This window comes from Lethenteron reissneri, chromosome 6 (assembly GCF_015708825.2).
Source record: "Lethenteron reissneri isolate LAM-NWPU_2019-01 chromosome 6, ASM1570882v1, whole genome shotgun sequence".
In the NCBI taxonomy this organism is placed as follows: domain Eukaryota; kingdom Metazoa; phylum Chordata; class Hyperoartia; order Petromyzontiformes; family Petromyzontidae; genus Lethenteron; species Lethenteron reissneri.
Window position 1 is genome coordinate 1853575 of NC_083784.1, and position 13514 is coordinate 1867088.

The 13514-nt window shown below is 44.5% G+C and overlaps 1 protein-coding gene across 1 annotated transcript in view; it reads right to left on the reverse strand.

The window, feature by feature from the left end:
• LOC133353592 (dystrophin-like) overlaps window positions 1-13514 on the reverse strand; it is a 639339-nt gene that overhangs the window by 52093 nt on the left and 573732 nt on the right.

Sequence of the window (13514 nt, forward strand, 5' to 3'; positions counted from 1 at the left end):
CGTTGAGCAAAGTGTGTCACTGCCGATGACGACGACGACGACGACGAGGAATTTCGCAGTCATCTCCAGCATCTCAAAACACGGCCTCAGATGCAAGGAGGCACAACGGACCGCAGCGCGGGCAATTACACTGGAACCAAAAAGCAAAAGCTCAATTAAATAAATAAACGCACCAACAAATGGCCCGTGTCATGCGCCCTCTTCGTTAATGGACGACGGGTGGCCTTGGCGAGCAATGATTTGGTTTATGGTGCATAACTGTAAGCTACAAAAACCGACACAGTTAGCGATGGCAGCGCAGATGGTTGTAAAAAAAAAGTGTCCCATTAACTGTATGACCAAAGCAATTCTCTGGCAAACCTCTAAACCCTACTGCACCCCCCCTTCCAAATCCTCCTCCTACTCAAAAAAAAATAATGATAAAACTGCCACATTTCTCACAAGAATAAAGACCCCCTAGGCTTCAAATCACCCTGGTGTGCCGCTTGGATCACCAACCCTGTTTCGAAGACCGTGGGTTTTTCCATTTATTAAATCCCTCGCTTTGTCTCAGCTATTATTGCCTGGCATTGGCCCAAGGAAGCTAATTTCCTGAGCTCATCTGTAACACTTTATGTTGTTGTTCTTTTGGATTAATTTCCTGGATGTTAATTAAAGTTTTTTTCATTTATATACTGCATCTAAATCACCGATGAACTCATTTCACCTAGATATTCAGATGTTTATTGTTGTTAGTTTTTATTTGTTAATTTAGCCAGGCAACCGTTATCTTGAGTGCTGCTTTCATTCTTCAGTGGTTTATCATGTTTAATCGCGTTTAATACAAATGCATTATGCTCTCACTTATTTAGCCGAAAAAAAGTCCTCTTGATTTGTTTTTTAATGCACTCTCGCAAGATAAGAGACCGTGCACGCTGTGCATGTAACTCTCGTTACGTAAACGCATCTTTGCTTTTGCGTGTAACATCACAGTGTGTTTTACTTGGCACTGCCGCACTTATTTGAAGCGCGCTTTTTTGTTCACGCAGGAGATTATGGTTTACGTACAGAGTGGGTTCAGGAAGATGGGGAAAAAAAGTGCAAATGGCACATTTTGCAGGCACAACATCAAGTGCAAATGACACATTTTGCAGGCACAACATGGCTTTGCGGCACTATCGCGTGCATTGCCGACAGGCTGGGCTTAAATTCACAGACAATAACGCACGCGAGTTACTGTGACACAAACATATGGGGACGGAGGCGACATTGTTTCAGACGCGCACGTTGTTGAACACTGCTGGCGTCCGTGTGCTACGTGGGGGGAGGTGGGGTGCTGCCATAACACATTGCTGGAATGGGGGGGGGGGGTACTGACAGACCGGGGTGTGTGCGTACAGAAAGAAAACATCACCCGCAGAAATATCGAAGGGTGAGAAATTAAGTATGTCAACACATCACCGTCCAATAAGAAACTTGTGATATATATGGTCATCGCTTTTTTTATATTCAACACCCAATGTGCAAGTCATCTTTAGGGCAGGTAATAAGGCAAGTTTATCAGCTCCTGACACCTGCGGAATTACTTTAAATAGCAAAGTGCTGCTGGGCCACACGCTCTGAAAAATGATTACCCGTCAGTGCATATCATCTCCCATGGAACACCATTTCTCAATGAGTAATACGCACGGAGACCTTGCGAATGGCGAGTAACACGCTATTGCCGTTGAGCTTTAGTTTCTCCCACCCAGCATTGATTCTCTGTGCCGGATTCAATGACGACGAGGCGTAGACGCAGCAAGGAGATTCGCAATGCTTGGGATCACACCGAGGGATGGATCGGAGAACCTACTCGGGTTTCCGACGTCACGAAGACCGAGAAGTAAAATAGTTGTGCTGGAGGTCAGGACTGACAATGGCAGTCGAAGCAGACAAGACGCCTGAGAGGAGGTCTGAGCGTCACTCCTTTGTGCCCAATATTAACTTTTGGCGACGTATGTAATCCATGTAGGTATGCTGAACTTCTTTCGCACCGTATGTAGCCGACCATGCTAACCGGAGGCGCGGGGGATGGGCGACAGACTAATCACAAAAAGGCAGTTCTAAAGAAATACTCATTCGTAGAAATCGGAAAATAGCATAACACTGACTCCTTGTAAAAACTCTCTCGAGGCTTGGTAAGATTTTTTTTCGGGTAAATAAAGGACGTTATGAATATTATTATTCGTGCAAATTTTTTTTTTATGACGGCGGCATAACATGACTCTGCTACCTCAGGTATGTTCACGAAACACGAGTCCAGAAACAAACTCACGGACATCCCCATTGCGCCATGCTATGGTCAGAGTTGTTAGCGAGCACCTAATAGGGCATAAGAAGGCTGTAGCAAGAGCACCTGCATTGCCTCCCAAGCACTGAAATTGACCACAGCATACCAGGTTCTAATTGTTTGGCTTAGTCACCCTCAGGGATTCCACACCTCCCATTAGCATGGTTGGCTACGTACGGTGCGAAAGAAGTTCTACATATATACAATAGAAGTGCATGTCCTGAAATTTTACCCATATCACCACGCGAGTACGAAAGACAACAATTCCATCAGATAGCCGTCCAGGTTATTGCGGCACGGTACATGAAGTTACTGGTATGGTCAGCATCACTCCCGGCTGCTTTTGTATCCCCAATGCCGACACTCATGTAAGCATAGCTTAACATAGAAGGGGCCCAGGAAAAGTTCTGATACCACTTTCTACTGATGTTAGCCGAGGCTGGTAATCAAACTAAAAGATTGTGGGGGGTTCATAGCATAGTGAATGAAAAACAAGGCACCACACAGCCGCACAGACAGATGTAAACATAGATAAGAAGATTCCTTCGCAGATGGCCGCTTGATGCACTTACAGTAGATAGCACTGTGCACACATCCGAACTTGGAGAATCTTGAGTATGTTGGCATGAGTGTATGTACGTGTGTATGAAAGAAATGTTAAAATGTATTCCAATAACACAGATAATAAAACTAGTCAAACAAAAATCCACAAACAAAAAGTACCGTCGATTTTGCATTCGGCAAGAACTGAATAGGGAATAGTTGAAGGATATTTCACATGAGACATCCTCTTGTGGAAGTGCGAAATAAAAGGCCGAGCGTGATTTAAAGATTCTCTCCTGAGTCACAACTGAAACGGATGAAATCTTTTCCGCTGTTGAAATTACTTTTAACGAATGACAAATGACATTTCAGTGAAGTGCTATACGTGCAATGCATCGTTAATTTTGTTATTTCATAACTGCTAGGCAAAAGTTTATTTTCAATTCAACAACTCTCTCCGACGTGGTTCCATTGCATCGAGTCGTTGTTTGTTCGGCCATGATGTCCCGACGTTTCGCTACCCATGCTGGAGGCTTCTTCAGAATCAGGAGAAGCTCTCTTGAAATCCGATTTCATTCCTGAATTGGAATTCAATGTCTGAAGGAGCTCCCTGGCACGTGCAACGAAAACATGGGACATCGTGCTTGACGACACGCGGAGCAACCCGACATCACCTTGACAGCTCTGAAGCACAACCGTGCAAACCTACACACTTTGTTGAGGCTGCAGGAGGAGGAATCCGATGAGCTATGAAGCTCTTTTCACAGATGCCCAGTATGGACGGGTCAGCGACTTGTAATAATCGATAAAGTGTTGGAATGACGGATGGATAAACAAGTTGATATTTTCTTCTTAAAAAAATATATACATCTACATTTTAAACTTGGAACTTTAATCTGATCGAGACATTACCCGAACTCGTATAAATAAAATAAAATAAACGATCCATTGACCACCTAAACTTCCTTTGTTTTTTTTTGTGACATCAGTCGAATGCATTTGACATTTACATCTCAAAGGCAAGTCGGGACGTATGTAATGCAAGCGAAGCAGTACAACGGAAGAGTGAGAAGATCTTAATGCCACCAGCATTGTCCATTGCTCGTAAAAAATTCTCATCATTTTCAGCTGGTTATCATAATACGCCCCGCTGTCAGAGGCCAAGGCTCCAATCTAGCTAGCAGTGCCTGGAATTTACTTACTTTAACCAAACGCAATCAACTTTTTTTTGCAAAGATATATGTAGGTAAATACAGATGAATGACACTTAATTAACCTTGCGATGTCACCAACCCGTCAATGTAATTTGTCAAACATAAACACTAAGCTGCTAATTTGGGAATGTTTGACATGCGCTCATTTGAACATTCTCTCCTTTTGTCATTTTTTTTGGTAATTTTATCGCAATTGCACTGTCGATGTGATGTCATTAGACGAGGGAATCCATTCAGATCTTCTCACGGAGCAGTGCAACGTTTCATGTTAGAGAATGGCCAACGGAAGCAGATATCACAGAACTACTCCTGAGATCGCTTCCCATGAATTCTGGTCCACACTGTAGGGGGCACTGACAATAACACATGACAATCAAACCAATATTTTTAAACCTCAGAGCTGGAGTTTATGATTTTAGTGGCACCAGCTCAGCATTTCAGACTACTTCTGAGCCATCTGGTCACCTCAATTTTATATTCTCGTATAAAAACTGCAACCAATTAAACTCAGGTTTCACGGCAATCTTGCACGACTTCAACTCGGGACCAGGCGACACAAACCAAACCCACTTTTGCCTGCGCGCAAGTGCAAATATTTTTTTTTAAAAACCCAGCGGAGCCGCACACACACGATACAGGCAGCAGATAAAAGTCTTACCACAAGCTGGGATCCCTCATTGTAAAGTCAGATCGCTGTGTCGGCGGAGTACAGAAAATTCGCCGATCAAAACTTCTGTCCGCCGAGTTTGTCGGTTGCTCTCACGCGGAGAATCCAAAACCGGGGCAACTGAGTTAGCTATTTGAATGCCTCGGCTCTTTAACCCGAAGGAGTTGAGGAGGGGCTTCGGCAATGAAAAGGAAGGCCTGGGGGGTGGGGGTGGTTTCGGCTGGTGTTTAATCGTGTAAACCATCGGCACGGTGTTTGCGTGAGCGAGCCCGGTCCTCTCTGTTGGACTCGTCTGCCGATGTGCTCATGTGGTGCGGGCGGGGGAGGTTTAAAAATTTGTCAAAGATAAAGCTCTACGACCCTCTTGCACACCTTAGTCCACTTCATTTAACCTTTGAAGGTAATGTGCTCAGCTCGATAGATTCTGCTGTGTGAAGAGGGAGGTTATGAAGCAGAAAGAATGGGCAATGTTGCAGTATCTATCAATAGAAAAATATATTTCTTTCCAAGCGGAAAGTCTGCAGGCACAACCAAATGAAGACGACATTTTCCGGCTTCCTTGCAAGCATTGCGAAGGCAGACTTCGCAAATGCACATCACGTCCATTTGTCGCGATTAGCAAAGTGCACTCCTGTATTTCCATTTAGAAGGGTGGAAAGGCCTCCGATTTAAAACTTGCAGATCTCGACAGACAACAATGGCAGCCAAGTAACCTGTGTATTGATTTGTTTGAACGATTCATCTTAAAGGTAAGCAAAAACGAAATGGGCAAACTGCTAAGACATCTGAAAAGCACCGCACTGCCAAACACTGACCATTTCTGTTTGGGGGCTTTCTTTTTTTCTAATCATCACTCCCTGACAAAGCTTTTTGGGGCAATGAAAACAACAGTTGGGCCCCCCGATCCGCACCGCTGCTAAATGACCCGTGTTCTAAATCCTCGACGAAGGAGTTCTTCTTGGGGGTTAAACGGCACCCACCATCCCACGGCTTTGCGCGTCCCCAACTGTTTGCCCAAGACATGGGGGCAGCGGCGGCGGTGGTGGTGGAGGGAGCGAGCGACTCGGCACAGCGACATTAAAATGCAAAAGGCAAATCAATGTCGGGGATCCGTGAGCGGAATAGGATGGGGGGGATGGGTAGAGAGAATACGATTCTCCTTCAGAGACAAGGCAGCTTATTAAGAAACACAAAAAAACCCTCTGACCCCGATTTTGAATCACGTTTGGCCCCGTCAGCCCATGCCTTCGTAGATTAATGTACTTATGGTGGGGAAAAATAACATATTAGGCCACTGGGGTGCAATGTGTACATAAAGCATGCACACATACATAATGTATAATCCTTGTCACTGTTGCGGTATTTTTTTACACGAATGCTTCCCCGCAGTTATAGCGTACTCTGTACCTTACATTATTTTTTAAACTAAAAAACAACCGAGATGCGATAAGATGCCTCGTACTCGTAAACACACCTCAAACATGGTAATTGTTTTTTTACCCTTCTATCTGGCAAAAGGCGCCTTTTGGCGTCATCTGGTCCAACCCATGTGAGACTAGGCTCTAAGGAAAGCTGTCTCGGGTGTGGACCAATCAACTTCAAGGACAGTGCACATTATCAGAGTTATGTTTTTTGTTTGCATTCCGACTGCAGGTATTGTGGTCTATGCAAACATGACTCCTTGTAAAAAAGGTGTCAGTTTTGTTGCTAGATCGAAGGGTAAAAAACCAATTATCATATTTTTTACTGGCACATGAGGTTCCAATGGTACACCTCAAACATATTTCAGTGTAGCCTTACGGACCGTTTGGGGGCTAGTGCTGTTTGCGAGCACCTGTTAAGGCCGGAATGGCACCATAAGGAAGGGGGTGACGTGGACAGCGCCAACCCCGGGTGACCTTTGTCTCCCCGGTGCTGATGTTCCCACACCACACCTGGGGCGGGGGGGATGTGTCCAAGGGGGGTTCGGGGACCACCACATGCCACCAACGCCATCCGTGGCTGGTAATTGTCAAATAATAATGCATATGCGCGTGATCATCCAAGAATCAGTGGTTTGGCCTTACAGATGATCAGGGCGAGCGCTGTCAGTGCCTATTAGGTATTTATATGCAGCAGGAGGAAACAAAGACTCCCATTTAGTGCTGTTAGCGAGCAAATATAAAGGCTGACGGTGCAAACGGAGGTGATGATACGAGCGCTACGCCCGGCTCACCTTAGCCCTCAACTGAACACTGCACCCAACCTAGGGGAAACCCAGGATAGATTCAGATGCCACCTAAATGATATCCGTGACTGCGAAATGAACCCATGTCGCTGGGTTTAAAGCACAATGTGCAAACCACTGAACCACTGCTCCCCCCCACGTGAGGATGACAATGAATAAGACACCTCCATATAACCTTTTGAGACTGTTGGGGCAAGTTCTATTATCGAGTATCTTTCAAGGGCAAGTATTTAGCATGAGGAGGGTGTGATGGGGCGGCCTTTGTCTTCCCAGTGACTGATGTTTACACACTGCACAGCGAACTGGGAGAAGTGCAGGTAGTCGCCACTGATGTAAGCCTTCAGTTGTAATCAATCTCGGGTAGCTTGGTTTGTAGTGAAGAGCACGAACCACTACATTACCGCTCCTCGATGAAAACACACACGTTACCATCAGGTACTCTCTACCTGCTTTTGCTTGAACCCTCCCCACTATCTGCAGGTTATGTGTGTGTGTTCACTTGTGGGTGAGTGTGTGAGATTACTTTAAGATGGACTCTCAAAGGAAGTTTAACAACTTCATTATTTCACCTGTCAGATAAAGGTAAAAATGCAGTTAAACTGTCACGCATTTGCAAGACTTTCTGGAATATGGTTCTTTTGTTAAAAAATATATCCCGAGAAAAGTCCTTGCAGTCAGCGAATACTTTGTACAATTTCTGACTTGAATGTTAATTCTGATTCAGCGGCGGTATAGAAATCACAGTGTTCGGGAAAAGATATGCCAAAGTTTCTTTTTAATGGGCTGTCTGTTTACCAAAGCCGATCTTGACATGCTGCTGGCATCTGCCCTGTTATCCTCAAGGAGAAGAGGCAAAGAAGTACGTTTTAGCCTCCCGTTTGGCGTAGATCAGCAAATAAAGCGCTCGCAAGATAACATTCAGAAACTCTGGGGAAGAATGGCTGGGCATTGTTTGCCAATGTTATCAGCACAGTTGACTTGAAAGGAACACACATACATTCCTGTTGCTATTGTTTGGTGTGGTAAGATGACACTTCTCATTGCAGCACAAAGCTTGACGCAGCAGTAGTAGTGTTTAAAATTACTCAGCATCTCAAATGAAAATGGCAAATGATTGACTGGAGGGCGGTTCGAATCCAGCAGCGGCCTTGATTACTACTGTGGGTGTATTATTCGTAAAAACAACGTCTGATTCACAGTGGATGTTAAAGATCCTATGACGTCATTTGTAAAGTAGGCCATTGACATTCTGCTGGCATCTGCCCTGTTATCCTCAACGAGGAGAGGCAAATAAATACTTTTTAGCTTCCCGTTTGGCGTAGATCAGCAAATAAAGCGCTCGCAAGATAACATTCAGAATCTCTGGGGAAGAATTGCTCGCCATTGTGTTCCTGTGTCATGGTCCAACTTTGCCAAATCTGCCTGCAAATTACTCAATTGGAATCTGAAAATCAATCATCTCTCTCTACTTCGAAAAGCTCAAAACGAGTCATGGGACCCAAGTGAGGCTTTCCTTGGTAAACAAATGAAAATTATTTTAAAAATACACAAATTCAAGTACGTCTGAGAATTGAAACTCTACGTTTGAGTTAATATGCAGTGTGCGACGTTTGTCTATATGGTTGTTTACTACGGCAGTAAATCATTCAATTCTATAAAGTTTTAATGTGAAGCAAAAAAAATATTTTTCCTGGCTGAGCCTCATCTCCTGTTATGTTTTTAAAGAATAAAAGTGATTTGACACTTTGGGGGAAAATTTGTGAATTACCTCAATATAAATATTCGTTTTTTACTCCATTGCCTCTGGGCTTTTTGATCACGGCTCAAATGAAATGAAGGGGTAATTTGATACGGCACGATTGTGGCACGCTGCTTTCAATCCCCAGCATCCCCATTCAGGTGCCACTCGGTGTCCCACAAGTGCCATCCAAGTCAACACACACTCATCTGGGAATGTCAAGAATTTATAAACACAGCATTACATATTTAACAAGTCCGTATTGCATCTCATCGTCACTTTCACCGAGCTAGACATTTTCGTTTTAAGATTACACAGTAGACACCAGCTCTAAGATGGGTTTTCAGATTGTGTTGTTTGGCGTGAAGTCCAACGTTTCGCGCTATATGCTGGAAGGTTCTCCATGAACTCAATTGAATCCCCGAAGGACCCCAGGGAGTCGAGTGAATTCCTTAAGAAGCTGTGAAGCAGCTCCCAGCATGTGGAGTGGAATGTCGCACAACACGCGGGATGACCAGAAGACACATTGGGGGTAGCTGCACAGCCCAACTGTGAAAACCTACGCGACCTTATAGTTCGTAGGCTGATGACTGCGACTGGCAGCGCCCGATATCAGCACGTGTAGCAGAGTGGAGAATGCCTTCGAAAAAATGGGTTAGCAATACTCTTAGTTCTTTCGGTAAAGTCACGAGTCTCCGTCATCAGGTGGGACCGTCACAGCAGCCCCACCTGATGACGGAGACTTGTGTTGCCTCCGAAACGTTGTGATTTTATTGTTTTATTTTTTATTAATTTAAATTTCAATTTTTTACCTACGTGACTTTACCGAAAGAACTAAGAGTATGAATCCTTGCAGTCACGAAAGCTTCAAATCTAGAATGGGTGAGCAATGTTTGACACGCAAACTTGCGGCTGCGCGTTTTCAGGTCCTCGCTTTGCTCTTTGAGAAGACAGCCTTGGGTGAGCTGTTTGGGTAATTACCGCCAGAGAAGTGCCTCCTGTGAGTGGAGCCATAGGTGGTGGGGGAGTTTTTTTTTGGTGTGGATTTTTTTCACCCAGGGCACTCACTACACTGTGATTAAAGTAAGTGGGGCTGTTTGAGTTGTTTGAGAGAAGTAAGACGCCTGGGGGAATGGATCACTAAAATAACAGCTTCGGAAGGCCAACGCACACATACAAATAAAACTATAAATAGACGACCAAAAATGGAATAAACTGAAGAAGCGTGAAGACCAGATGCGTGCTTGGAATTCAAATGAGACGCAAAAATTGGAGCACGTGGGTTTCAAAATATATGCAGGCTAATGACATCATTCAAACTTGTTAAGAAAGGTAAGTGGGTGAGTGCAAGGACACATCATGGCGCGAAGGAATGGTGACAGATGGCTCAACAACAAAGACGGAGCAGCAGCCAAAGAACGCAACGGATCTGAGAGTCGGTGCGCCACGGAGACGGAGCGGTGGGATCACCTGCAAGTGCGACAGACGGAGGATCATACCGCAGGATCGTAAGAGATGGTGGCTAGCTGAGGGGGGCTTCGTCCAGCAGTGGATAGACCACGGCTGCTGTTGATGATGGTGAGACAAACAAACATCTGAATGCAAGCAACTGCAAAATTATTTCCAGGTGCCTCTGGAAAGTAGCCGATAAGCCACACATTTTGGGCATAAAACAATGCGGTTTGTATCTAAAACAATAGTGCTGTAAATGGTATTTATACCTTTCCATTATTTAATCATTTTACTACTTCCTGGAGGAAACCGCTCGTTTATTCACATGGAACGGTTTAAGCATTTCATCCACGTTAAGCTTCGCGGCGGCAATTATATATTGCTTTATTTCAACGAATGAAAAACTATTATCTATGGAGAGGGGTTTATGTTAGAGATTTAAAAATGAGAGGTACTGTATTCTCTCCGGATTATAAGGCGAATCTTTTTTTTTTTCATTATTTTAAAGCAACAGTTGAGGGCGTCTTATAACGCGGCAGGCGGTGCATGTACGATTTATTTTAATTTGGAGAATACGGTAAGGGCCCCCCCCCCGCGCCCATGCCCCCTGAAACATCGTTTAAACTGTGCCCAAAATACAGCACTAGGATCCTTGGAAGAATATTTGAGGCAATGAGCCTGAGGTTTTTATGAGACCACAAAGCTTTATGTGGGTCATTCAGCCGCCACACACCCCTCTATGAACCAAAATCATGCACGGAGGCATGAAATTGGTATACATTTATTAGACAATAACTCTCACTCTGCATACATTATTCAATACAATTTTTTTGTTCCGTGCAAGCAGAGTCATATTAAAAGCAAGACAGGCACGTGAAGCCATAGTTTGATAATTAATCGTAATAAGTACCACTGTTAAAGGCGACGAAAGACAGTAATGTTAAGATATGAAGCAATATTTATCCTTTGTAAAATAATAACCGTGGCCTGACCCAAGCAAATGTATTGCTATCTGACGCTATTATCAAAATGTTTTATATTTTATTTAATTCCATCCATTTCACACTAGGTAATCAAATGTAAATGTAACAATGCTGTGTTTTTTTAAAATATATCGGTGTCCATATCATTTGAACGTTGCTGCCTGCCAACTGCTCGCTCACGTCACTGCTGGAGGAAGGGCCTCCAAGAGGGGGAGCTTTGGAGAGCCCTCTCTCGAGGGTGTTTTGGCCTACTCTTCCATTCTGGCCAGAGGTCTTACGCACACTTTACCCCACTACCTACGCCATCGGCTAAATGTGGCGCGGCCTATTCACACTTTTATGTGGACAGTGGCAGGGGTGGGGGGATTTCAGTGCCGTGCCGGCAGATTGAACCGAATCGCCGACTTCTGGATTGCAAGAAATCCAGCGTATGCTGATCATTACACCGTGTGTAGCCTCCCAACTCTAACACAAATGATTCGAGATGCCAAAAGGCATCTATGCATGTCTGTTGATCTTCTTTCGCACCGGACGTAGCCAACCGTGCTAATCGGGGGCATTGACAACAATGCGCAGAATTTTCCCGTTGGCACGGCAAATTGAATGCTCAATTGTGCCCGAATGCTTAGGAAAGCAACTACGCATGACATTAAACTCTGCTTTGGCTAATGCCGTGAACGAGGCAGCTGCAATCTCCCCAAATACGCTTCCACTCGCCTCCAATTAACATGAAATTACAAAGATTACTCACTCGAAACCTCGCGTCTCAAGTCCACAATATGAATAGATAGCATCGAGTTTTCCGAGTGAAGATTTGGCAATGGAATTGGGATTCGCGCAACGATGAAAGTTACGAGGGGGCGCTGAAGTGCATCCCTGTAATTCCTTGCTTTCGCCACTGTTGATGGAAGGCACTCCACTGGAGGAAGACTCAGAGAGCTCCGCTGCATTGGCCATTGGCCTACTCTTCTGTGCCGGTAAGACATCTTGGAAGAGGTGGGGGTTCCCACACTTTATCCCACCACACTGATCGACTTACTGTGGTGTGCGCATTGATCCTGCCGGGTTGGGCAGAGGATTTAATAAACTTGCCGACTGTTTCAAACGTTGCGCCGGGAGATCGAATGGAACAGGCGATCTCTGGGTTGCCAGTCCCGGTGTACCAACCGTTACATAACGGCAGCATCCGATATGACAGTTGCTATTAAAACATATTTTAAAATCAAAATTAATTTACTGAGCAAATTATTCAGGTATACACAGAGGGCATGTATGGGAACTGACACCAGTATAGACACAATGTGAAGTACAATGGTTATTACCAACGTTTAATGTTTTACCTATGCCACGTGTTTCAAAAATCTCTGCCTCCTTGGTGTTGACTTCCTGAACTCAGATAACCCTCGAGGGGGAAGACGGGGTGGGGGGAGGAAATGGAGGGGGGGGGCAAAGGGGAGGCGTGGGGGTGCCTAAATTCACGAATGAATGATCTTAAACTAAACCATTTTTTACTTTTCCAGTTAAGGCCCACTGAGGTATATTGCTAAACGAGGTGGTTTATCATTTGGACATTTATAGCAGATAAATACATGTGGATTCTAAATGCAGAGGGAAAGACCGAAGGAGCCGGAGAAAAATCCACGCGACCACGGGGAGAGAGAGACACGCAAACTCCAAATACACAGCAGGCGCCAGGGTCAGGGTCAAACCCACGACCTCCTGTATACCAGGCGAGGTAGCTAACATCTCGCCACTGTGGTGCCCATCTTAAAAAAAAAATTAACCCGTAAAAACAACGTTTTTCACTATAAATCCGTTATATGCGTGGCGGCTAGAGTCCTCTCGTCCTCTGGCTTGAGATGGCTGCCACCTATGGGTCAGATGATTGCCTGCCACCATTAAGCAATTGGTAATTAAATATAATTTATTTTTTCCTAAAAAGTGTAAAATTTCACGAAAATTATTTGTCACGCACAACGAGTCTGTGTGCAAAATGTCAGCTCGATTGGATAACGGGAAGTGGGTTAAAAAAAGACCGAAAGATTTGCACGGTCGTAAGCGCGCAAGCAAGCAAGCAAGTGAACTTAATATAAAGGATTTAAATGAACGCCACTGGAGGAGAAGCTGTGAAGGGATTCCTGTTATGAATCTTAAAAAAAAAATTGCGGCGGATGCTATTGCCATGGAAGATGGGTAAATGAGCTGAGTATTTCAATTCATTCCAGAAAATCCAGGCCACATTCTCTTTGCTCACCCCTTTTCGCAGAGGTACACAACATTAAACGATGTTAGTGGCGGGTTGTAACTTGGCAACAAGCCGAAGAGATCAGACAGCTACTGTTCGGCAACGGAAATCAGTATTAATGAAAATCAAAGTGTGTC